The sequence below is a fragment of the Lathyrus oleraceus genome, chromosome 2, assembly GCF_024323335.1.
Source record: "Lathyrus oleraceus cultivar Zhongwan6 chromosome 2, CAAS_Psat_ZW6_1.0, whole genome shotgun sequence".
Taxonomy (NCBI): domain Eukaryota; kingdom Viridiplantae; phylum Streptophyta; class Magnoliopsida; order Fabales; family Fabaceae; genus Lathyrus; species Lathyrus oleraceus.
The window spans coordinates 464265463-464292852 of NC_066580.1; positions in this window are offsets into that span (position 1 = coordinate 464265463).

Sequence of the window (27390 nt, forward strand, 5' to 3'; positions counted from 1 at the left end):
TTTTTATTGTGTCTTGTATTAGGTGTTATTTGTGAGCCAAGCAATTATCACCTAGATGATTGCATTGGACTAGGGTGTTCATTGAGTTGTAAGTGTTGTGTCACTTTAAGCTTTTAAGTGTGAGTGTTGTGTTTCTTGATTAAAGTTGTTAAGCACAATCAAGAGTTGTTTGAAGTATAACTTCGCCATTGACTTTAAACTGATTAAAGGTTGTAATTACTGTGGTGATTGAGGGGGAGTGAGTAGGAACTCTGGTCTTAGTTTAAGATTGAAATTGCATTGGGTAGGTCTTAAGTGATAGGATTAAATAGTTGGTTTAAGTCCTGAATTAATACTGCTTATAGTGGATTTCCTCCCTGGCTTGGTAGCCCCCATACATAGGTGTGTTTGTCACCGAACTGGGTAAACAATTGTCTGTGTCTTTTACTGCATTTTCCATTTATCTTCTGCATACATTTCCTGTCTGCGCAGAATTGGATGTCATAACATCCAGTGTGACATCGATAGTCTGTTACTAGAATTTCACAAATGACATGAAATTGGTTACCATTTTGAAGGTCTTTGAAAGATCTACAACTTTCATTGTCGCATACGCGAAAAACAACCGGCGGGAAAAGACGCAGAGCCGCCACCGTGCGTTATTTATCCCAAAGGAGGGAAAGGAAACGCTCGAAGTAAACATGAAAAAGGGAAAGGAATGGTCTTACGACCAGAGATTGCAAGGTACGGGAGTCGGTTACGTAAGGGGAAGGTATTAGCACCCCTCACGTCCGTCGTACTCGACGGGATCCACGCTCAAAAGAAAAGAATAAGGTTGCTGAATAACTACTCAAAGAATGCACACACACTGGAATAAAACACAGGTGAAAGACGGAGGAAACGGACTCGGCAGGATGTCGCATCCTGGGCCTACGTAGTTTGTCAGAAACAAACATCAGAGTAGACGTAGTTCGGGGAAATGGGAAACGTGCTCGCTAGGACATCGCATCCTATGCATACGTATCTTCTCTAACCAGAGTAAGAATCAGAGCACTCGTAGCTCGGCTAACGCACGCCGAAACAAAACGCTAAACCAGAGACGCTAAGACGTCAACCGAAACACACAACTGGAAACGGAATGCCAATCGCTGGTCTTACATCCAACTCCGAACAAACAAACGCAAACGGGAAACCGAATGCCAGTAGATGGACTTACATCAGACTCCGAACAAGCAAATGCAAACAAGAAACGGAATTCCAATGGCTGGTCTTACATCCAACTCCTAACAAACACATGCGAAAAGAAGAAGGGTCTCGATTGCAACTAGGGCAAGAGAAAAGGAAGGTCTCAATCGCAACGAGGGCGAGAGAAAAAAAGGATCAAAGTTAGTCGTCAGTCAAACTCGACAAGACATCGCATCTCGTGCCTACGTATCTCATCTGGACATGAGAATCAGAGTTGCCGTAGTTCGGCTAAACTATTTCGATTTGTTTTGTGTTTTTTAGATGAACTACGTTACTATGCAATCTACCGGATGCTCGACCTTTGGAGACTTACTCGCCTGTAGTAGAAGGAGTTAACGTGTCCTTAAGGGAGGATATAGTTTGTTTGTGTTTTAGGAATGCTCACGCAAGAAAGGAAGTCCTAGACGAAGGAACCGTGCTACCTTAATTGACATGCAAACGAGAGACTATGCGAAGTCTAGCAATCCTATGGGGATACAATCACACCACACAAAAACATATAACATGAAATAAACACACCAACAAGGGGGCTCAAACATCCAAGGGTAAGGCTTTAGTCAAGGGGTCATATCAACCTCGACAAACAAGCTGGGCTTTAGTCAAGGGGTCATATCAACCTCGACAAACAAGCCAACTGGAAGGGTATCTGAGGGCTCTTAACCATTGACATTGACCGTCAGGGTGAGTAGATGAAAGGTAATGAGGATAAGACCTCATAGCTCTTAACCCGGGCCTGGGTGAGCTTTAATCAATGAAAACATGGGGATCCAGAATGAGGGACCCTACTCCACTTGACTGACTATATGTACAAGGATCTTGGGTTAGGTTCAAGAGCCTCAGCACGTGGTGCGAGCATAATGAACGACTCAAACGATTAGCAGGGGACTGATTGCTAGTCCCTTCTATCTACCAATTGCCTCTTCACTTAGGAGGACTTGAGTAACCATGCCTCGACAAGGAGGTCTTGAGCACAATAAACAAACACAATCATTGCCTCTTAAGGAGGACTTCAGCCAAATGCCTGCCAAAAGAAATGACAGGGCTTCCAGACTACATGGATTTAGAGAATGATTACCTATGTGGTATGCCAACCACGAGCAAAGCAAAGCTCAAGCAATGAGCTCAAGCAACTAAAGTACCTGTAAGAAAGTCAAACAAGTCAATATTCACATTCAGACAAACCAAACAGTCAATCAACAATGTTACAACCAATATGCACACAAGGCAAGTCAACAACTCAAGTGAGTTCATCACCAAGGGACCTACAACACAATAAAGGTTAGTGGACAAAGCAAATTTGCATCTCAAGTCATAAGATTGCATCAACCACTAGAGCTAATAGCTTGAACCTGAAATACAAAGCTCAAAAGATGAGTACAAACCACTAGTACCAAGACTAGGGTCAAAGGCAAAGCAAAAAGTCAAAACAGCAGCCAATATTCAACATGAAGCACATTTATTCAAGTAAGAACATGTCCTGAAAAGGATCAAATCCAAATCACAAGGCAAGGTCATCTAATGATCATGCTAAGGCAAAGGCAATCACAAAGCACACAATTGGACATCAAGAGTAGAAATTCCATATTAAAACAGAAATGAATCAAATAACCATGGAAATTTTTATGTGCACACAACATGTTAAACACAAGCATCATGCAAAAAGTTGGAATCACAAAAGCTCAATTGACATGTATATGAAAATGAACAAGATCAACATCAAAATGTGTGACACACATTGTCACACCATACATTCATGTGTCTAAAACAGAGATGGAAAATGCTAAAAATGCTAAAACAATTCTCAAAAATTAAGAAACATGTTAAGAACCAGCATATCAAATTTCAAAGCAATTGGCCAAACAATGAGCATCTCACAAAAGAAATAGCACAACATGTCACATTTTGCATCATGTTCAAACAACCAAGCATATTCAAAATTCCAGCAAGGCACAAATCCAGAAATTCACATCACAAAATAAAAGACCTAACAATGAATATGTGAGAAAAAATTTGGATTAAATTGGACTTGTTTCCTATTTTTTATGATTTTTTGAATTGGATGAAAATAAATGGAAATAAGTGTGAAAATCAATTGGACAATGATATGAAATGAAATGAAGAAAAAGAAAATGCATCATGGAGGAATCGAGCCCAGGTCCCTCAGGTTAAAGGCGTTGGAAATAAATCAAATGGAATTGTTGGCGCCAGGAATCGAACAGGAGCGTGTGTGGTTGCCAACGCGCTACAGCATCAAACGCAGTCGTTTGGCTTAATGAAGGAAATAAGTGAAAAAAACAAAATGACCACACGCGGAATCGAACACATGATGCAAAGGCTATGGGCGCTCAAACAGTGGATCTGAAGCACTGAACCAGATAAACCCTAGCCACGGTGGTTTCCACCGTCTTCCTCAACGAGACGGTGGCGCTACAGTGCATCATCCAAATTTTTTTCCAGAAACAGGCGTATGATACATGGTTGGAAAGCTTATTTCATGAGGAACACGGATCGAGCATTATTTTGGACAAATTCTCAATGGATAAAGCGAATCGAACAAAAACATTTTCACATTCAAAAGTTCAACTCAAGATATCTCATGCAATATCCAACCAAATCAAATTCTATTTACATCAGCATGCTCAGCAGTGAAAACTCTACACAATCATGGCGATATAATGAAGAATTAAGAGTTTCGAATTCAAACCTGCTTGAAGAACAGTCAATGGAAACAGTAGATTCAAGGCCTTGCAAGTGTTCAGATCTGCTCCTCTACTCTTGTTATGAAGTCTGGTACATGAATTGAAGCTTGACACGACCTAGATCTAGCTCAAATGGAAGTTTCCATGTTCATGTTCTTGATCTTGATGTGCTTGATTCTTGGCCAAAATCTTCAGATCAATGCTTGATTCTTCATCAATCACACTCAATAAACCAGAATATGCAAGAAAATCAATGAGTTGTGTGCAAAAATTTGAAGTTTCAATTGAGAGAAAATTTGGAGGGAAATGAAATCTAGATCTAGAACTTCTGAAAACTGAGCAAAACAGTTACAATTAAGCTTATATATGACATGTTAATTATGCTGTAATAATGATTAGGCATTGGCTAATGAAAGTTTAATGAAAAATGAGGTGTATGACCAAATTGCAAAATTCACCTTATGCATGGAAAAATGGACGTGAACAGTACACATGCATGGCTCAAATGCTCTTAAAATCAACCAAGGAACACAATGGCAATGGAATTAAGTTCATGTGATGCACCAATTTTAAATTCTTCATTTTCCCTCCAAAAAGCACATGCGTGGCCAAATGATCATGTGAGATTTTTTCATGCAATGCAATGATAAATTTGGAAAATATAGGTCATGAGAAACAATATGCAAAAAGAGTGGCTCAAATTGGAGTTTTGGATCAAAAGTTATGGCACTTTGAAGTTTCATGCACACTTGGTGATCATTTGCTCATAACTCCTCAACCATTCATCAGATGCTCATGATCTTGGACTTTTTGGAAATGGGAGAGAAAGACCTTCAACTTACATGTTGACCAAAAATTCATTTGAAGCTTCTTTGATGTTGGAAAGTCAAGTTGAGTATGGTCCAAAAACTTGCCATTTTTGGAAACTTGAAATTACAGGTCACTTTCCATTTTGGGAAACTTTTGATCTGGCTTCAAAATATTCAAGGTAGATGTTTGACATGATGAATAAACCTCTTTTGGACATGAATGAAGTGTCTCAAACTATTTCTCCACCTCAAAGCCCCCAGTTGACTGCACAGTTGACTTGTATGGGCCTCAGATGACCTGAAAATGTACTGATGACTTTGGGCCTCTAACCCTTGGCAAAGTTTCTTCAAAATGAACCTTGGCTCATATAAGCTCTTTAGAACAACCATGTGGCTTTCATATCAAGGAAAAAACTTGCCCTTTTGCACTGATGAATCTCTTGATGCCAATGCTGACTGCCAAGATGCAATGCAATATGAAATGATATATGACCTAAAAAATGAAATGAATGCATGAATGGGGGGTGCAAATTTGAGGTGCTACATTCATGAAGACACTTTTCTCATTTTATGCTCACATAAAAAGTTAAGTAAGGTGGAATATTGAGATATATGACTTTACACTTAGAAAAAATTTCAACATGTTGAAATTTCCAAACTTCCACCTCAAAATTCTCCATGTTCCAAGCTACAAATGAAAAAGTGTTGAACATCAAACTTGTTCCCTTTGATCCAAGCTTTCTAAAGAATCCAAGTTCATGTATTTTGGACAAAGATTAATAGGTTTGCGCATGGCTTTAACATGGCTGCATCATTGGAAAGAATCAATTGCACAAACTTCAGTTCACATTGCCTTTCCATTCAAGCTTCATTCAGACTTCAATTGGAATCACTTTGGACCTTAATGCATTGCATCATGGGCCTGTACATGCCCATGCACTCGTGCCATCCACATTGCCAATTTTAGACAGATTTTGAAATGTGCAAATATCATTCCCTTTGGCTATAAATAGAAGGCCTCTGAGCTCATTTGAACAACACTTTGTGCACCAACTTTTCCCCCTATTGAACCCTCTCATTCTAAAGGAAAACCTGAGAAATTTTAATTTGAAATTTAAGTTTGAATCTCAACTATTCGAGATTCAAGAACTCCAGGATCCAAAGCCTTGCAACCTCTCTAATCACTTCCTGCTAGCTTCTCAAGTGTGATCAGATCGTGTTTGGAGTAAGTAACATCAAGAACTGCATAGCATTGAAGGTAATTTTCAGAAAACTTCATCTATTCGATTCTCACTCAATTCTACTCAATTCTCTTGGATCTTTGGTTGTCTGAAGTCCTACCAATGTAGGCAAGAAGATTGAGTTGCTTAGAGGTTAAATCTAAGCAACTCAGTTGATGCACCTCAAAATTCAACTCCTCATATCTTTCTATATATGTGGAGTTAGTTAAATTGAGGTGATATTCGTGATCTACACCATTTTATCTTTCAGATCATGTCCTCTTTTGTAATTTTTGATGTGGTGATGATCGAATCAGTCTGGCCAGGGTCATCGGAGAAGATGACCAGACTTTGGACTCCGATGATGAGCTGGAAGTGTTCAGAGCCATTGATTTGTTTTAAAACGTTTTAATATGGAGCGTTCATTGTGAATACCAAGTGTGTGGATGAGTTGACTAGCGTGTACCATGGAACGCGTATTCTCCACCACTTGATCTACCACCTCAACTAATGAGGCAGATCAAGTGGTCCACGTTTTTTTGTTCTTTTCTGATTTTCTTTTATTCCTTTTATTTTCATTAATTCATATTGATTTTAATATTGATCCAAAAAATATGAGAGTTTCACCAAAAAATTTCAAAAAATTTCCTCTTTCATATTCTGAGTTAAAATTATTTTTTGGATCATTATTAATATTTTTCATGATTTAATTGATTTTGTGAATATTTTTAATTGTTTAAAAATACTTTTAAGTCTTTAAAAATTCTGAATTTTTTTCTCCAAGGTCCTTTGACCTTGTTTGACCTATGATAAATCTCATGGCCATTTCTTTGGTGTTTTGATGAGGTTTTAGGAATTTGACAAACCATATTTAATTTAAATGTATTATTTTAGTCTTTTTAATTTGAATAAATGTCAATTAATTGTGTTGACCAATTGTGATGACTTGTTTGAGTTTGACTCTTGTTGCTAGCCCTTGGTCAAGATTGATTTGACTTTGTCAAGATAATATCATTGGATTTAGGGGATTGATGGAATGTACATTCCATCTCTCACAATGAATGGATGATATTAATTTGGTAAAAGTCCTCCTTTGACCAATTTGAGTTTTGATCCATTCCCCTCCCTCTTCATCTCATTCCTATTCTTTATGCATTCATCTCATTTGGTCTATGATATCTCAAAGTCCTAATGCTAGTTGATTGAAAAATCAAATAAGTATGGATGAGATTAGGCCACCTCTTTTGCATATTCTTTTTGTGTGTGGTATGTTTCATGAGCATAGCCCATTATACTATGTCTCTAACATGCATTAACACCAAAATCCTATTGCCCGGTCTCAAATAGTTGTGACTTCTACATAAGTCCAATTACAATTGCATAACATAGCGCTAAATTTGTGATACAAAAGGCACAACATTCTAGTTAGTAAGATTGTAAGTCTCCCCTCTTTCATGGTATTGTGTGGAAACTTGGCCTTTTTTCCTTCCTTTAGAAGATGTCTTGGCTCAAGGATCCATACGTGTGATAAGTGGGTTGAGTGTTCTCCAAAGAATGACTTAAAATTGAAAAGCAAAACAATACTAACTTCTAACTCATTAACAACTAACTTTTAATTTCAAGCCATTTACTTTAATGTCATTTAATTTTAGTCTTTATTCATTTGCCATTATTCATACCATTCTAATTGTTTATGTTAATGAAATTTTCACTTTGTCCATTTGGACCATATTGTGTGATATATCTTGTTTGTGTATACTTTGCTTGTTTGTGTGGTCTTTGACCACTAATGTACATAATAACAACAAAAACCCTAAAAAACTTTTGTGTGGACTGTTGGCTTGATCTTGGATAAATGGACTTAGAACTTAGGCAACATTCAAATGATAAAGGACTTGGCCAATGCCAACTTTTGTGTAACCAAGTGATTGCAATTTGAAACTTCATCTGATACACCATTCAAGATCCCTTTGAGTTCATCTGGAACATGATCATTGTGAAGCTGTTATTTTGAACCTATGACTTGTGGAATTCATCTGTTACATGGGCTAATTTGAAGAAGATCATGGAGTGGCTAAATCTTGGATGTGGCTATCTTTATTTGATTCCTTTCTCTTCAAGATAATATAATTGTGCATTTGTGTGTTGCTTGATTCTAGATGTCCAAGGGAATTTGGGTTTCTATTGACATTCTTGTCTATTGGATTGCTACCCATTGGTAAGATCTTTTCAACCCTTAACATTTAATTTTGTGCATAGGATTAGTCTCTTCATCTCCTCCCCATTTCTTAAATTTCAAAATCTCTCTCCCCCTTTTAAAAAAATTTCTTTGTTTGAACTTGTTTTGTTCTAAATTTTGACCACTTTTCAAAAAGATAGAAACTTTGGCCTTATGCCATTGCATTTTCAAACTTCTTTTCTTAAATTAAACTTGTAAATAAACTTAAATATACTTGACTTAAACTTTCGAAAAAAGCCAAAAAGAATTAACTCATTCAAACCATTTTTAGGCCTTTGTGCCTTTCAAATATAATTTTTGTGGATGTCACACAATAATTTGTGGATACGCATTACTTTCTCTTATTTAGGGTCTGAGAAGCTGAGGACCGTAGAACATTTAACCCAACTTGGCCTATTTAAAACGTAGTGCGGAGACTATTCAGGTGTAGACTTGACCACAGTTGTTACGCGATAGTAAACTTAGTCGAGTTTCTCTTGAGAATATTATGGGTTGATTAGTCAGTCATCCTAACCTATAATATCTGATAGATGGGATTAAGACTTTGGGAATTCTTAGAACATGATCTACGAGTTTTTATCCTTAGTACACTCCTTTGGGATGGTTCTTAACCCGACTCCATGCTCGTAACTCACAACAAACCCTTTGATTCTTTATTGATACGATCAAGTCTTGTCAATATCAATGGAACTTGGGTGTTGATAAGGTGAAAACCGTAATCCACCAAAATGGATGATTGATCTTGATGATGACTTGATTCATCCCTTGACCTTTATTTGTGTTTGCCTTGTGTGATCCCTTATTTGTGATTGTTGCATTCATGCATCCATGCGCATCATGACATTCATCATACGAAAATTTCAAGGAACTGAGGTCTTATTTGCAAATATTTTCAGACCATGGATTATGGACGAAGGAACACTAAGAGGTACAGTTCCAGATGTCCCGACTTGAAAGAGTTAAGGAATCTATCATCTTTTGTATTAGATCCCTTGGACTTCAAACAACGTCATGGGAAGCTTCTATCTGTCTTATCTATTGATGTGGTTGAAAGACTTTTGAGTGTGTTGGTTCAGTTCTATGATCCGCTCTACCGTTGCTTCACTTTTACTGATTATCAGCTTGTGCCTATGTTGGAGGAGTATGCCCATTTCTTGGGAATACCTGTTTCTAACAAAGTTCCCTTTAGTGGATTGGAAGAGATTCCCAGATCTCATCTTATTGCTGAAGCTCTTCATCTGAAGTAGTCTGAGATTAAGGTTCATTGGGTGAAGAAATGAGGGTTGTTTGGATCGACTTCTGAGTTCCTCATCAAAGAAGCTACTGCCTTTGCTCAAGCCGGTAGTGTGGATGCTTTCGAAGCCATCTTTGTGTTGCTCATCTATGGTTTGGCTTTGTTCCCTAACATTGACAGTTTTGTTGATGTTAACGCCATTAGAATTTTCTTGATTGGGAATCATGTGCCTACTTTATTAGGAGATATGTATTTTTCTTTGCATTTGATAAATTCTAAAGGTGGTGGAATGATCGTCTAGTGTGTTCCTCTTCTTTACAAGTGGTTTATTTCGCACTTGCCTCAGACGCCTGCTTTTATGGACAACAAACAATGTCTAAGGTGGTCTCAGAGACTTATATCTCTCACTAATGATGATATAGTTTGGTATGATTCTTCATTGAGTAGAGTGGAGATTATTGATTGTTGTGGTGAATTCTCTAATGTACCTCTAATTGGTACACAAGGAGGAATTAACTACAACCCTGCTTTGGCTCGTCGTCAACTTGGGTTCCCCTTGAGAGACAAACCTAATAACAATTTGTTAGAAGGTCTTTTCTATCAAGAGGGTAAAGATCCCCAACATTTGAAGCAGAAGATGATTCACGCTTGGCATAATGTGCATAGGAAAGGAAGATCCGAGCTTGGTCCATGCAACTGTGTAGCTTTGGAAGCTTACACTCTTTGGGTGAAGAAGAGGGATTTTGAGTTGAAGATGCATTATGCTTATGAAAGATCTATGTCTTTGGTTGTGGTTGAGACATTAACTCTCCCTAACCAAGATATAGAGGAGTTGGAAGACGCGCTCGCCAAGATGAAGCAAGAGAAGGATATGTGGGAAGAGCTTTTCCATGCTTTGAGCAGAAAGCATGAGGAGTATGCCTCAGCCTTCCGTTGCTTGGAAGAAGATTATTGATCATCTTGTCCTCGAGAAGGCTCAGATGAAGACTTCTTTTGAGTCCGAGATCCGACGCATTCGAAGGAAGTACCCGCCTACGGCCAAATCTTCTGATGTTGTTATTAGGGATCCTTAGGATGATTAGTCTCCTTTACTCTTGTATTTTTGGTTTCTGAAATTTTACTCATTGTAATCCTTCCAATTATATAAATAAAAGAGATTTTTATGGTCATATCAAATTATTGCAATTATTGTTAAATATATATATTTGCAAATAAGATGGTAAATTCCTTGAAAATAAAAACAATAAAGCATTGCATTTCATGCACCATTTGCATAAACAGGTTTCTCTTTCGCTAGATGCCTCATTGGTATTTCTTCTGTGCTTCAGCCAAGTTGACTCATTGATATAATACCCACGCCAATCACTCAAAGATTATGGAGAATCTAGAGCAAGAGAACATAGACTTGAAGAACGAGATTGCCCGTCTGACTGCCATGATAGAGTCAGTGCTAGCCACTCAGAGTCAGTCTTCTCCAACACCTGCAACTCCTCCTCCTTAGAGGTCTGTCATTTCCGAGGTTGCAACCTCTACCATTCCTGCAACTGCTGCTCACGTTGCGCCTAACATGCCTGCCGGATTCCCGTGGGGAATGCCACCCAATTTCGTGCCTGAAGGTTTTACGCCTACTTTTGCTTCCATGTCGGCATCTAGCCCGGTCATGTTTGTGCCACCACCTGTTGTGCATACTCTACCCCATGTGGAAGACACCATCTATCATTCTGAGCTGTCTGAGGGCCCTGATGTGTATGAGAAGATGGACGAAATGAAGGATCAATTCCTTGAGTTGTGCACGGAGTTAAAAACATTTAGGGGTAAAAATTTGTTTGGTAAGAATGTTGCGGAACTTTGTTTGGTTCCAAATGTGAAAATCCTGGTGAAGTTCAAAGTGCCTGACTTTGAAAAGTACAAGGGGAATACCTGTCCACTCAGTCATCTTGTGATGTACGCCAGAAAGATGTCGACTCAAACCGACAATGATCAGTTGTTGATCCATTATTTTCAAGACAGTTTGGCCGGTGCCGCGTTAAGATGGTACATGGGCTTGGGTAGTACGAGCATCCGCACATTCAATGATTTGGTTGAAGCATTTGTGAAATAGTACAAGTATAACATAGACATGGCGCCATATAGGGACCAATTGAGGTCATTGTCTTAGAAGGATAAGGAGACGTTCAAGGAGTATGCTCAAAGATGGAGAGAGCTTGCTGCTCAGATTACCCCTCCTTTGGAAGAGAAGGAGATGACCAAGATCTTCCTTAAGACCCTGAGCTTATTTTACTATGAGAGGATGATTTCCAGTGCCCCTAGTGATTTTATCGAGATGGTAAACATGGGGATGAGGCTAGAAGAAGGTGTCCGAGAGGGACGGTTATCTAAGGAGGAGGCATCGTCCAACAAGAGGTATGGTAATAGTTTTGCTAAGAAGAAGGAAAGTGAAGCTAATGCAGTGTCTGTTGGGAGGCAGAGGAGGCCTCATGTAAGAAGAAGTCAACCACCCCGTCAACACCATCATCAAGTATCACCTATAATCCCAGTACTTTCTAACAATCAGTCAACACCAATTCAACAACATCAACATCAACAACCACCACCGCAACGGACAAACACCTACAACAACAACAATACCAAAAATCATCATCAACAACAAAACTTTGAGAGGAAGAAGGTCTCTTTCGACCCTATTCCTATGACATACGCAAAATTGTATCCATCATTGGTTCTCAAGAACCTTTTGCAACCGAGAAACCCACCTCAAATCCCTGAACCACTTCCATGGTGGTACAAACCGGAACTCTGATGTGCTTTCCACCAAGGAGCTCCCGGTCATGATATTGAGAATTGTTACCCCCTGAAGTACAAAGTCCAAAAGCTGGTTAAGAATGGAATGTTGTCCTTTGAGGATCGTGCACCAAATGTTAAAGCTAATCCACTACCTGCTCATGGTGGATGGTTGTCCTGGGGAGTTCAAGGTATTTGATGAACGCTTCATTAGAAGGTCCTTGGTGATGATGCACAAGGATATCTATTTGGTAAGCGATCGTGAGCATGGCCATGATGGTTGTGCTATTTGTAGTGTCAATCCTAGAGGTTGTATGGTTGTGAAGAGAAACATCCAGAGGTTGGTGGATGAAGGTATGAATCAGATTATCCAGTCCCGTCATATAGATGATGATGTGAATGTTATTGCTCCCATTTTTAAAACTCCTGAAAGAGTAGTGATCCAGTACGACAGCAGCAGCAACAATAGTGTCAACAACAGATCGGTATCGCTGTTAGTTATACGGTTAGCGGGCCCCGTCCCATATGCATCCAATAAGGCTGTCCCATATCAGTACAATGCTACCATGATAGAGAAAGGTCAAGAGGTTCCTATTCCTACGACCAGTTTTGTTGTGAGCATTGCTGATGTTACTAAGGTGACCCGTAGTGGTCGAGTCTTTGGGCCGGTGTTCCCGAAAAATATGGAAGACCTATCTGTTAGCAAGAAGGTTGATGCGCCTGTGGTAGATTCTACTAGTGTTCCAAAGTGTCAGTCTGGTGAATCCAACAGTTTGAAGCCTAGCGATGATGATGTGGTGTTTCGTTTGATCAAGAAGAGAGAGTTCAATATGGAGGAGCAGCTGCTCCAAACCCCCTCCAAGATTTCAGTGTTGTCTCGGCTAATGAATTTAGAAGCGCACAGAGAAGCACTACAGAAAGTTCTAGAGAAAACTTATATGGAACATGATGTTACGGTGGATCAGTTCGATCATATTGTAGCTAACATCACTTCCTGCAACAATCTCAGTTTCTATGATGAAGAACTCCCCGAGGAGGGCAGAAATCATAACTTGGCTCTGCATATTTCGATGAATTGCAAGGAGGAAGCTCTGTCAAATGTTTTGGTTGACACCGGTTCCTCTTTGAACGTACTTCCGAAGTCAACTCTGTCAAAGTTGTCATACCAAGGAGCTCCGATGAGATATAGTGGCGTGAATGTCAAGGCTTTTGACGGTTCTCGCAAAACGGTGATCGGTGAAGTGGACCTTCCACCAGATTACTTTCTAGGTAATGGATATCCACCCGGCCTATAGCTGTTTGTCAGGAAGGCCATGGATTCATGAGGCAGGAGCCGTTACTTCAACGTTTCATCAGAAACTAAAGTTTGTCAAGAATGGAAAGCTGGTCATTGTTGGTGGGGATAGGGCTTTGTTGGTAAGCCACCTGAAATCTTTCTCTTATGTAGAAGCTTAGGATGAGATTGGAACTCCGTTCAAAGCTCTATCTATTGCTGAGGAAAAGAGAGTTGGGGCACTCATGTCCTCATTCAAAGATGCATAGAAAATTGTTGAAGATGGTAAGTCTGACCAGTGGGGACAAATGGTAGAGGTCTCCGATAACAAGAGCAGAGCCGATTTGGGTTTTCAACAAGGTTGGTTAGAGCTGAAGATGTGCGACCCATGTCCTCATTCAAAGATGCATAGAAAATTGTTGAAGATGGTCAGTCTGATCAGTGGGAACAGATGGTAGAGGTCTCCGATAACAAGAGCAAAGCCGATTTGGGTTTTCAACAAGGTTCATCAGTGGTTAGAGCTGAATATGTGCGACCCAGTTTCCGTAGCGGAGGGTTCATTCATGGTAATGAACAACACTTAGCTACTGTAATCGAGGGTGATGAAGACGAAGACTGCACCAATTTTGTGACGCATGGAAAAGCTTGCAACAATTGGATTGCTGTTAATATTCCTGTTATTATGCATCGATCTAAGTAATTGCTTTTATTTGTTTTTGAAAATCCTTCTCCTATGCCCAAGGGAGAAAAGAACATTGTTTGGGCATTTTTCAAATTTGATCATCAATAAAATATATTTCTATTCATCGACATCTATGATGTTTTATTTTTGCTTTTTTGCTTTATTCTGAAAATGGTAATCATAAAAAACATAAATAAATAAATAAAATTGTCCATTTGCATAATATTTGGTCACAATTCAATTCTCTAAAATCAAAATATCATATCATTATGCAGGTTGGTTCCTAACCCCATTGAATACAATGATCCTTCTCCTTCTCCAAATTTTGAATTCCCTGTGTTTGAGGTTAGGGAGGAAAGTGATGAAGAAGTAAGTGATGAATTGTCTCGTCTTCTTGAGCATGAAGGAAAAGCCATTCAGCCATTTGAAGAGCAGATTGAGTTAGTCAACTTGGGTTTCGAGAATGATGTGAAGGAAGTCAAGATTGGATCTCGACTGTGTCCTAAAGTGAAGAAGGGGTTGATTGATCTTCTCCAAGAATATTCAGATGTGTTTGCTTGGTCCTATCAAGACATGCCTGGTTTGGATTCTGAGATCATGGAGCATAGATTTCCATTAAAGCCAGAATGCCCGCCAATCAAGCAGAAGTTGAAGAGAACTCATCCTGATATGGCAGTAAAGCTCAAAGAAGAAGTGCAGAAGCAAATTGACGTTGGTTTCCTTGTGATTGCTGAGTATCCGCAATGGGTGGCCAATATTGTGCATGTTCCGAAGAAGGACGGAAAAGTTTGTATGTGCGTTGATTATAGAGATTTTAATAAAGCTAGTCCAAAAGATGGTTTCCCTCTACCACACATTGATATGTTGGTAGACAATACAGCTAAATTCAAAGTCTTTTCATTTATGGACGGATTTTCCGGGTATAATCAGATCAAGATGGCACCCGAAGATATGGAGAAGACCATATTCATTACACCTTGGGGAATATTTTGTTATAAAGTGATGCCTTTCCGTTTAAAGAATGTTGATGCAACTTACCAAAGAGCAATGGCTACTCTTTTTCATGATATGATGCATAAAGAGATCGAAGTATATGTCGATGACATGATTGCTAAATCTATTGATGAAGAGGAACATGTTGAGCATTTATTGAAATTATTCCAGCGGTTGAGGAAGTATAAACTCCGCTTGAATCCCAATAAGTGTGCATTTGGTGTTTGTTCTGGTAAGTTGTTGGGATTTATTGTCAGTGAGAAAGGTATTGAGGTTGATCCTGCCAAGGTCAAAACAATACAAGAGATGCATGCGCCCAAAACTGAGAAGCAAGTCAGAGGTTTTCTCGGTCGCTTGAATTATATCTCAAGATTCATTTCACACATGACTGCCACATGTGCGCCTATATTCAAGCTTCTTCGGAAAGATCAATCTTGTGATTGGACCGAATATTGCCAGGAAGCTTTTGAAAGTATCAAAGAATATCTGCTTGAACCTCCGATTTTGTCTCCGCCTGTTGAAGGAAAACCGTTGATCATGTATTTGACCGTGCTTGACGAGAGTATAAGTTGTATTCTAGGTCAGCAGGATGAGACTGGAAAGAAAGAATATGATATCTACTACCTTAGTAAGAAATTCGCCGACTGTAAGACTCGATATTCTATGCTTGAGAAGACTTGTTGCGCATTGGCTTGGGCTGCTAAGCGTCTGCGTCAATACATGTTGAATCATACCACTTGGTTGATATCCAAAATGGATCCAATCAAGTATATATTTGAGAAGCCTGCTTTAACTGAGAGGATTGCCCGTTGGCAGATGTTGTTATTAGAGTATAATATTGAATACTGATCTCAGAAAGCAATTAAAGGTAGTGTGTGGCTGACCATTTGACTCACCAACCAATTGAAGATTACCAGTCAGTACAATATGATTTTCCTGATGAAGTGTTCTTGTACCTGAAAATGAAAGATTGTGATGAACTATTGCTTGAGGAAGGGCCGGAACCTGGTTCCCTTTGGGGCATGGTATTTGATGGAATTGTTAATCAGTATGGTAATGGAATTGGGGCAGTAATCATTACTCCTCAAGGCACTCATTTTCCATTTACAGCTAGATTAACTTTCGAGTGTACAAATAATATGGCAGAATATGAAGCTTGCATTATGGGGCTTGAAGAGGCCATTGATCTCAAAATCAAATATCTAGACGTCTATGGAGATTCAACTTTGGTCGTGAATCAGATCAAAGGTGAATGGGAGACGAATCAACCCAGTTTGATACTGTATAGAGACTATACGAGGAGGATTTCAACTTTCTTTACAAAGGTTGAGTTTCATCATATCCCTCGAGATGAAAACCGGATGGAAGATGCTCTTGCAATGTTGGCTTCAATGATCGTAGTGAAATATTGGAATGAAGTAACCGGTAATATTCTTCTTGGTTTGTAGTTTGTTACTTCTTGCCCAATACCCGACAAAAGTAACCCCCTTTTTTCCTAGCGGATTCGTTTTCACGTCTGCCTAGGAAGTATATCCTTGATATGTTCATCCTAACCGGTGACAGATATTTTCCTCCCCTACTTTGAGTTTATCCTTGATATGTTCATCTTAAGTGGTGACGGATATCCTCTTTTTGGTATTCTACCCAGTAAAAGGTAGTTGTAATCCCTCTTTGTTTTCTAGGGAGTTAATCCTTAATATGGTCATCCTAACCGATGTCGGGTTTCCTTCTCTTTGCGGTCTTCTACCCAGTAACCGATAGTTGTAAATCCTGCTTTTGCTCCCCTTGTAGAGTTTATCCTTGATATGTTCACTTTAACCGGTGACAGATATTCTCTTTGTGTTTTTCTATCCAGTAACTGATATATGTAATCCCTAGTCTTCCCCTCGAAGTCTATCCTTGATATGTTCATCCTAATCGGTGACGGATATCCTCTTTGATGGTATTCTATCCAGCATTTGATAGATGTAATTCCTACCTTTTTTTGTTCAGGCGGTTTATCCTTGATATATTCATACTAACTGATGACGGATATCCTCCTTAACATCCCCAGGAAAGTCTATCCTTGATATGTTCATCTTAGCCGATGACGGATTTTCTTTCCGCTGAGTCTATCCTTGATATGTTCACTTTAGACAGTAAAGGATATTCTTTCCTTTTTGGCCTTCTTCCCAGTAACCGGTAGTTGTAAATCCTATTTTCAGTTTTTCCCCATCAAGTCTATTCTTACCAAGTAGTCGGTAATGAATACTGTAGCGGTGTATTCATCACTTTATGATTTATTGATTAAATCAAAAGCAAAGTATACAAAGATAGAATCGCCACCGCACTTTTATTTATCCAAAGGAATGGCTAAAAAGCGAACAAAAGCCTAAGAAGTTTTACACATAGAAAACTAATGAAAGGTCAGAGATCTGGGTAAAGGGGTAATTATGCAAAGGGAAGGTGTTAGGCACCCAATGCATCCTAGGTACTCCTAGGGAACCCTTTTCACAACTTGTTGCAAAAAGATATTGTTTATGAAAATATTTATTGTGCAAACATTGATTGGGAGGATGAGCGAAGAATATATAATTTTTATTATTTTTTGTGTTTGGATGGAAAGATCCATTGCCTACGTACCTTTACAGGATCAAAACCTCGTAGTTCGGCTAAAAGATTTCCAAAAAGTAAGTGGATTGATTTTAAACAAAATCCCTAAGGTCTTTCATTATCCACGGGAGAAAACTCAACCTATACAACCACAAGTCCACCATGTGAGAAAAGCTTCAACTTGCTAGTGAGGGACCATGCCCTATAATAAGCAAGGAAGTCTTACAATTCAATCACTAAGGACAAAAGGTGAGATTTACATCAACCACTAAGATAATTGAGATCTATGGCTAATGTATGAAAACTTATCAAGAGGTGGACAAGGGCCACAAAAGCAATTTGAATGAGTGGAATTAGCCAATTAGAATTATTCACAAAATGAAGTCAAAGTATGATTAGAATTCAATTCAAAAGAAGTATTGTGAAAATGAAGTTTGAAAATCAAAGGCTTAAGGCCTAGGTTTCTAGTTTTGAAAGCAAGTGAGAATGTTTGCACAAAGTTTTCTGGTTTTGGGTTAACATGCAAATGGAGGTTTAGGAACAAAAGGTGGGGATGAGGAGTAAAACTTCTTAGATGTTCACCTCTTGAGATCATATGTAGATGATCCAAGTGATTCCTTTGGAAAAGGCAACAAGCAAATAACAGATAAGCAATGTATCAGAAACAAGTCAACCTAAATGGAAACCAGATGCCAATCAATGGACTTACACTAGACTCACAAAACACAAGATGGATACCGGATGCCAATCAATGGACTTATACTAGTCTCACAAAACCAAGATGGATACCGGATGCCAATCAATGGACTTACACCAATCTCACAAAACAAAGAAAACAAATGCAATAAGCAAGAGGAAACAAGTTGCCAATAAATGGTCTTACACTCGACTCCAAGGAAATGGAATGCCAATCAATGGTCTTAGTTCCAACTCCTACCAGATCACAGGAAACAACTGCCAATAGCTGGACTTACAATTGACTCCTCAATGGACAAACAAAATGTCACAAAGTATGAACAATGATCATGAAATGATATACAATTAATGCTCAAAGATGAGAACAATGCACAAAGGCACACACAAACAATTATGCACATATGGGCAAACAAGCCAACAAGCAACCAATTAGCACACACTATACACAATCAATGGGCTCAAGCAAGGTTAGGCTTTAGAAACAAGCCAACTGGAATGGGGTGTTTCGAGCTCTTAACCCTAACATTGAGAGTTAGGGTGAAGCAGATGAAATGGAGATGAGGGTTATGCCTCATAGCTCTTATCCCTGGCTTGTGAGAGCTTGAATCAAATAGAAAGTGGGGGAGTTCAGAATGAAGGAACTCTTCTCCACAAATGGCTGACTCTATATACAAGATTTTTGGTTTTTATTCAAAGTGCATCAATGACACAACTGAATAGCAGGGGATGGATTACACATCCCTTTTATCTGCCAATTGCCTCTTAAGAGGACTTAACCTGCTTGGCACAAAGATAAACAAACAAGAACATGGCCTCTTAAGGAGGTCTTCAGACAAGTGCCTGCCAATAACAGCAGGTCTTCCAGACTACATGAAGATTAGGGGTTATACCTAAGTGGTATGCCAACCACAAGCAAAAGCAAAGCAAAGTTCTAATGAAGTTAAAGCAACTTAGGTACCTGTGTAAACAACTAAACAAATCAGTATAGTATTCAGACAAACAGACAACAGTCAACAACAAACAGACAATCCCAATGTACAACAAATAAGCCATAAGGCAAACTCAAATGAGTTATCATCAACCTACAAAACAGCAAGTGTTAGCAATCAAAAGCAAATATCAACATTCAAATGGTGAAGCAACATCAACCATGGATATTGGATGCTTGAACCTGAAATTCAAAGCTCACATGTAAGTACAAACCACTAGGTCAAAGCCTAGGGTCAAAGGTGAAGAAAAAATTCAAAACAGGAGCTGAAATTCAACACAATGCAACTTCAAACACATATTAACATGTCCTAAAAAGGATCACATCAAAATCATCAAGCAAAAGCATTTCATGTGCAAAGGAAGTCAAAGACAATTTCAAAGCTCACATATGATCATCATGAATGAAAATTCCAAATCAAAACAGAAATGATTCAAATAATTCTGGAAAAAATCATGAACATTCAACACATCCAACATGATCATCATACAAAAAATAAGAAGCATCCAAGTTCAAATGGCATGGAAATAAAATGTACAAGTTGATCATCCAATTATGTGACACAAATTGTCACACCATGCAAAGATGTGTATAAAACAGAAATGGTAAATGATAAAAATACCAAACCAAGCCTAAAACATCCATCAATGTGTCAAGAATCATCATGTAAAATTTCATGTCCATTGGATTAAAATCAAGCATTTCACAATAGAAAGAGCAAGGCAAGGTCACACAAGCACATATGATCAAAGAGTCTAACACCATTCAAAATCCAGCCATGCACAACTTCAGCAATTATCATCATCAAATTCTAGACATCCTAAGGATTAAGTAGCAAGAAACCAAACATTTTTTGGAGCATTTTTTCAATTTTATATGAATTTTTAAAGTTGACATAAAAAATCAAAATCAAAATGAATCATGTAGGTGAAATATGGAGGGAAATACATAAATGCTGAAGCAATTTGAAAAAGAGGTGGCGCCAGGAATCGAACTATGTACGAATTCAAAAGGGAGTGCGCCAACACCAAAACGGTGCCGTTTCACCTGCAAACCCTAGCCAAGCAAAATGGACGCTAATCCGTCGCAAATCCGACGCTACTTCGTCTTCCTCATGAAGACGAAGATGAACAGTGAAGAACTTCATACCAGTTTCCAGAATTTTTCCAGAAATCAACAAAAATTATATCAAAACAAAGTTCATGCAATGTACATCACGGATCAACTCATAACTAAGCTTAATTCAACAAGATCAATGAGAATCGAGCAAAAGAAGTTTGGTGCACAAAACTTGAATCACACATATCTCATCCAATAATGCACTATTTTTCATGAAATTTTCACCAGAATCATCAGCAACATGAGATCTACAAGAATATGCTAATGAATTTGAGAATTATGAAGCTCGAAAAACTCACCTCTTGAAGAGCAGTTCCTTGCAATACACGATCCAATGCTCCAAATGATCCAAATCCACTCTATAACGCTTGTAATGATGTTTGATGAAGAAATTGAAGCTTGGCAGGTGCTGGATCTAGCTCAAAACAGAATTTCCATCTTCACCTTCATGAGCTTGCTACACTTGATTCTTGCACGAAATTCACAATCCAAAGCTTGATCTGCATTCAACCAAAGCCAGAGAACAAGAATATGGAAAGAAATTGCAATGTTATTTGGAAAAAAATTGAATTATGCTTGAGAGAAAATTTTGGAGGGAGAGAGAATTTGGATCTTGAAATGGTGAAAAATGATTAACCTCCCTCAAATTCTGTTAGATTAGAGTATTTATATGCTCTCTTAATCACCTTGCTAATCCATACTTAATTTGGTTAATTAAAATAAGGTGTTTTCCAAAATTTCAAAAATGCATGGTGCATGGACTAATCCCACCTGAACAGTACCATTTGCTTCATCAATTACACTTAAAATCATTTTTTAAACCCAATGGCAATGGTAGAAAGTTCCCATGATGCACCATTTTTGAATTTTGCAATTTCCCTCCAAAAAAGGCATGGAGTAGCAAATGATCATGTGATAACAATTCATGCAATGTGGTGAATGTTTTGAAAATCTCATGTCATGAGAAGCAAAATGCAAAAAGAACCACCAAATTTGGAGTTATGGATCAAAAGATATGGCCATTTGAAGTTCCATGCACACTTGGCAATGATTGGACCATATCTCCTCAACCATTCATCAGATGCTCATGATCTTGGAATTTTTGGAAATGGGAGAGAGAGATATTCAACTTTCATGTTGGACAAAATTTCATTTGAAGCTTCTTTGATGTTGGAAAGTTGAGTTGAAGTTGGACCAAAAACTTTCCATTTTTGGAAAGTTGAAATTATAGGTCACTTTCCATTTTTGGAAACTTTTGACTTGACCTCAAATTCTTCAACCTTGATCTTTGACATGATGGATAAGCATGATTTAGACATGAATGGGATGAAGAAACTCAATTTCTCAATTCAAAACCCACAGTTGACTTTTCAGTTGACTGCATTGGTCCTTAGATGACCTGAAAATGTCCTGATGAATTTGGGCCTCAACCACTTGCGGAATTTGCTCCAAAATGAACCTATAGCTCAATTAAGCTCCATAGAATGATCACATGATCCATATCTCAAGAAAATACCATTTGCTCTTTGTATCATGAATTCACTTGATGCCTTGACCTGTTGACTGCTTAAGCTGCAAGTAACAAAGGTTAATGACATATTTTTGTACATTTTTGGTTAGTGATTAAAAAGAAAAGCAATAACATACAAATGCAAGCAATGCTTGGTGATCAAGAATCACTCTCAAGAAAGATCCCACCCACAGGGAAGGAAGCAAGGTGTCTAATGATCCTTGAGGCAATGCAATGATATGATATGATGCCATGAGGGATCTTAGGGACAAAATTGGGGTCTTACAGATGCCCCTATTTAAGGTCATTCTAGCCGGAGAAGTGAAGATTAAAATCTTCATTTCGACGGGGTAGAATGGGCTTAAATAACAATAATGAGACAAATTTTGGTCCCTAAGAGACCTCATGATGCAAATGTATGAATGCAAAAGAAACAAACTCTGTGGGGAATATGGGTCCACAAAAAGGAAAAGACGATCCATCGGAGTAATACACTCACCAGGAACAGAGACTCTAACGGGACTCTCATGGGGATAAGAAAAGAAAAGAATGCGTGAGCAGGACACGACTCTGAATTAGGGGAAAAAGGACTTGACACTGCGTGAGCAGGACACGACTCGACTGGAGACTATACTGGGGAACAAAAGACTGACACTGGGGAAAAGAGTTCCAAAGGGAACACAACCGACAGAAAGACTCAAGCCGACTCAAAAAGGCATGTATTGGGGAAAACGCCAACACCGCAAAACTATCCACAAAGGATACTTCGGATGAAAATCCGGACTCAGGCTGGGGAAAGATTCACACAGAGCCTCCCTGTTGGAAAAATTGCATATATTGGGGAGTTATGTCAATACAGCAAAAGGGTGAATCACAACAGGAATTCTGCAGGGGAAAATCTAACAAAGACTCTCCAGGGGAAGCAAAAGGATGAGGTGTTACCGGTTAGTGAGTAACAAACTCAGGAAGAATGAATATCTAAGACCTGTGTACGGGTGAGAGATATCAATCGACCAAAACATCTGAGGAAGACTTGAAAAAGGTATATCACTTAGGAAAATCTGACTCCACAGGGGACCAAGGTCGTAATAGGGAGCAGACAGGAAGGAACACCAAAGATACCGGGTTGTAGGCATATAACAGGTGACCGACCAAGGCGTGAATTGGTGGGTGTTCCAAGACACTGATCATCCTGAAGAAAGCTGGAAAAGCAGACTTGTTTATAGGATGGACATTCGATTCTGTAAAGAATGCGAATCATACTCAATTGGGGAAACAAAACAAAGGATTCAACCAAAGAGTGCATGAGATATATTATCTATAGCCGTCAAAACATAGATAATATACTCGCATGGAAGATTATCCATAACCGGGTTGTAGGTTGTTAAAGGATAAAATCAACCGAAAACGTGAATTGGTTTGTGTTCCAAAACACTCATCATCCTGAAGAAAGCTAGAAAAGCAGACTTGTTTATAGGATGGACATTCGATTCCACAAGGAATACGAATCTTACTCTACTGGAGAAAAAAAATCGAAAGATTTGACCCAAAGAGTGCATGAGATATATTATCTATAGCCGTCAAAACGTAGATAATATACTCGCATGGAAGATTATCCATAACCGGGTTGTAGGTTGTTAAAGGATAAATCAACCGAAAAGAGAAACAATCGTTACCAACAACAAAAGGGTAGATGAGAGATGACTCACTGGGGATGAATTGCAAGCATACGGCAACTATCCAAACAAAAGGTGTAGAATATTCGACTCCGCAAAGGGACGACGAATCTTACTCGACTGGGGAAACACGAAAGGCTTCGACCGAAGAGTGCATGAGATATATTATCTATAGCCGTCAAAACGTAGATAATATACTCGCATGGAAGATTATCCATAACCGGGTTGTAGGTTGTTAAAGGATAAATCAACCGAAAAGAAAGGCATCAGAATACCAAACTAGGTATGATAATGATGACCAATCAAAAGGGACAATAAACATTACCGGCAAACGATGAATGAAAGAGGACCCGCTGAGGATAAAATGGCTTATTCAGAGCAAATACCCACAAGGAAGGGGAAGACCCGCTGGGGATAAAATTGCTTAATCAAAGCACATATCCAAAAGGGGAAAGGGAAATCAATACCGCCAACTGGGTAATGATAACCTCAAAGAGGGGATTACATCTACCGGTTAGTAGGCAGAAAACCACTGAAAAGTAACCGTCATCGGTTGGGATGAACAAAAAGGTTAACTCTTGCAAGGAGAGAAAATAGGGTTTACAACTACCAAGATGATGGGTAGAAAACCAAAGATTCTGCTGAGGAACAAAGCGAGAAAATAGGATTTACAACCACCGGTTAGTAGGTAGAAGACCAAAGACTCATCTGAGGATCAAAGGATAGGATTTATAACTACCGAATACTGGGTAGAAAACCACAAAATCCGCCATTAACCAGAATGAACCACAAAGGTTACCTCTGCTAGGGGACGTAAGTAGGATTTATAACTACCGGATAGTAGGTAGAAAACCACACAGATAGGACTTACGACTACCGGTTAGTAAGTAGAAGGCCACAAGTTTCACTAAGGATAATATGAATGAGTGCCGACTAGTAAGCAACTATTCATTTATACCACAGGGAAGCACAAGAGACAGTTGAAAAAGGGCCAATTCAGGATCGATCTAAAAGGCAAACTGAATCAAGACTTATCCTAATGAGGAAAGAACTCAAAAGGGAAAACCCATCCCATTATGTGTGTTGGGGGGAAACTGAAACAACCGTCATCCACGAGGATATATCTCAGTGGGGAACTGCAGAAGAAATGACAAACACTTTCTGCTTAAGGGGCTAACTCTATATTGAGAGATTAGACACCCGACATCTGCTTGGGGAGATCTACTGGAGAGATCTATATCGCCACTTAGCAGGAGACAACAATCAAAAGATATATGGCAAACAATGCAACATGAATATCTGAATGTTATGATTATGCATGAGTATGTGTGATTTATGTTTGATGAATGCTGACAAAACAGACATTTCTAACACAAACAGGTCCAGGAATCAAACGTCTGGTACTACATCTCGAGAGAGAAAGCCATGATCACCGGAGAGCAAACAATCTGCCGGGATCAAAGACAACCAACTCATCTGCAAGGATGGATCATCTGTCTCAACTGGGAAAGAGAGCTTGCTGCACAAGCAAGAACTGCCACGAAAGCAACTCTAAGCAACTTTACTGGGGAAGAACCCACTGAGGGAGAAACGATCACACAAGTAGATTCTGCCACACAAGCCACTCTACTGGGGATCAGAGATATCAGGCAATCACCAAAGCTCTGCAGGGGAGAAGGCCTCAAGAAGTTTCCGGAGGGATCGTCAGTCACCACCGGAGAAAAGAGTTCAAAGCACAGGCAGAAATGCCGCAACAACAACTCATGCTTAGGGATCAGAGATGCCAGGGGGCAACCAGATCTCTGATGGGGATAGACGGCATAGATGAAGTTCATCATACCAACAACTCTGTTGGGGATCTATCCAAGGAAAAGACGAAGTACTGGGATGTCAACCCACCAAATACCGAATCTTCCAAAGAAAAGCACCCATGTTGGGGAGAGAATAATGCTGGAGAGGAAAGTTGAAGTCTTCAACAACACTCTGCTCGGGACTGGCCCACAAAAATGTTCAAACAACACTCTACTGGGGATAACCCACCACAATAGGGCTAGAACAACACTCCTCTGGGGATGAACCACCATGGGGCTAGTAGAGGCTAGGAGGAAGAATGCTGTACTACCGGGGAAATGAAGCTGAACAACTTCAACCAACACAGCACTGAGCAACCTCGCTGAGGAGAAACCATAAAAGGTTCTATAGGAAAAAGATACAGTTATGCTGGAGATATGAATAAATGTCTTACCCTGTTGGAAATCAAACCACCCTTGGGAGAGCACTGAGAGTTTCCTGAGTATCCTTTGATCATTGTGAATGTTCACTTTGTTTAAAAGTTGTTTTTGTGAAAAATTTGTTTATTTTGAAAACAATGACATTTTTATCAATTAAAACATGCAAAACATTTGTTGAATTGAAACAAATAAGAGTGCAAATAATTGGATAAAAGCTCAAATTGATTTGATGGAATGGTAGTCTGCAAATGGCAAGACTCCATAGATCTGTACAAATTTGAAATCGGTGATATATATTGGAAGAGGGCTACATTGAACATAATGACCATTTCTCTACCAATTTGAATCCAATGTATTTGAAACTTCAGTTGATGATGACTAAGCGAGAATCTCTGACGAAAAGACAGTTGTGAAACAAAAAGTCTTGTCAGGATGCAGTTACTTGCCAAATCCCTAATTTTTGCCTAGATTGCCCCAGGGTGAGGTGCTCAATCTAGCGGGATACAAAATCATTTTTTTTATGTCTCTAAATTTTGCCTGGATCGCCCTTTCAGGTTATCCACCGAGACGCTCATTTTTGCCTAAGCCGCCCTTTCGGGTTTTCAACTTAGCGAGCTATTCTGTTTTTCTTTTTAGGCGAAGTATTTCTTGACTGCATCTGAATTCACAGGACGAGTGAAATCCTCCCCATCCATTGTTGTAAGCATCAAAGCACCGCCTGAAAAGGCTCTCTTGACAACATATGGACCTTCATAGTTTGGAGTCCACTTGCCCCTGGAATCGGGCGCGAAAGACAAGACTTTCTTGAGCACGAGGTCACCTTCTCGGAACACACGAGGCTTGACCTTCTTATCGAATGCTTTCTTCATTCTCTGCTGATATAACTGACCATGACACATGGCAGTCAATCTCTTCTCTTCAATCAAATTCAACTAGTCATAACGACTCTGGATCCATTCAGCATCAGTCAACTTGGCTTCCATCAAGACTCTCATTGATGGGATCTCCACCTCTACTGGGAGAACAACCTCCATACCGTATACAAGAGAGAAAGGGGTTGCCCCTGTTGAAGTGCGGACAGACGTACGATATCCATGCAAAGCAAATGGCAGCATCTCATGCCAATCTTTGTACGTGACTGTCATCTTCTGGATAATCTTCTTGACATTCTTATTAGCAGCTTCAACAACCCCATTCATCTTGGGTCTGTAAGGAGATGAATTATGGTATGCAATCTTGAACTCAGCGCACAACTCATCCATCATCTTATTGTTCAAGTTAGATCCATTATCAGTAATGATCTTATCTGGCACACCATAACGGCATATCAGCTGATTCTTGACAAACTTCACGACCACCTGCCTGGTCACATTAGCATATAACGCCGCTTCAACCCATTTGGTGAAGTAGTCAATTGCTACGAG